This window comes from Vulpes lagopus, chromosome 24 (genome assembly GCF_018345385.1).
Source record: "Vulpes lagopus strain Blue_001 chromosome 24, ASM1834538v1, whole genome shotgun sequence".
NCBI lineage: Eukaryota > Metazoa > Chordata > Mammalia > Carnivora > Canidae > Vulpes > Vulpes lagopus.
In genome coordinates, this window is record NC_054847.1 from 54,139,241 (window position 1) to 54,140,456 (window position 1,216).

The following is a 1,216-nucleotide window of genomic DNA, read 5'->3' on the forward strand; positions in this document are numbered from 1 at the left end:
AACATGGATATGAAGGGAGGAAATATGCACCAGGTAACTTAGGTGATATATTTTGATTTATTTTTTTGTTAACATTATCCATATTGGAATTGCCATGTTTAGGAATCCCCAACCTCTTGGTAAGAAATAGCTCCTTTTAAATTCCCTGAAGCCTTATAATCAGCAAGGAGATAGGAAATACTGGGAATAGTGCAGCCCTTGAATAAGAATTGTACACAGAATCTGTTGCATATAGTAAAGGCCCCCCACAGAGGGATGAGGTGAAGAGAGTCCCACTACTGGCTGTCTCCCACACTGCTCTGTGGTCTTTGCAGACTAAAAGACTGCATAGCAGTAGCAGACCATCTAAAACTGCGAGATTCTACAGGCACTAGGACATGTACCTTTGGGACTTTTACCCAAGATAATTAACCTTAAGTGATGTTTCATAGGTTAATCATTAAGTTAAAATTTACTCCACCTTATTGCAGTCTGGCAAAAGTGAAACTTCAGATTTAGCTGATAGTGCTGAGTCCAAGGCATTGAATTTACAAACCATGCATCTGGAAATCGCATTTTACTCCATTCTGCCATCTGTTTTAAGAACAAACCTATTACGAAAATATCCACAAATATTTTTTTTGTGTTAGAATTACTGGAATATTTTCAATTCAAATTCCCTGTGAACAAACTAGAAAACATTTTCTTTTCTCTTACAAATGCTGTTTCTTTCTGTAGTAGAGTTTCAGCCTGATTTCACTTAACCAAAAGGTGCTTAATTCTGTTCCTATTTTTTCAATCATATTGTGTTTCATGTAGTTTTTGACATCTTAATTTTAATGCACTCAGTAAGTGGTTGAGGAAAAATGTGTGTGCTAGAATGCCTTAATTTTTATCATTTTCATTTTTAAAAATCTATTTCAGATTTCATAATTTTTTAGAAGTATAGCACTTTCCCACTTTGAATTTAAGACTCCTAGAAAGAATAACATAATGAGAAAAATTACAGGACATCATTATAGAAAATAACTTCTGCCAAGTATGAAGTTAATAAATACCCCTGTAAAAATTTAAGTAATACAAAATAGTTTCAAGAGAAAAAAAAAAACAACACCTGTAATTCTTCTTTGCAGAGATAATCACTCTGAACATGGATGGACATTTGCACGCTCTTGTGAACATGGAATCAGGCCCCACGCACTGCTGTGGAACCTCCTTTAACACTTGAAAATTGTTG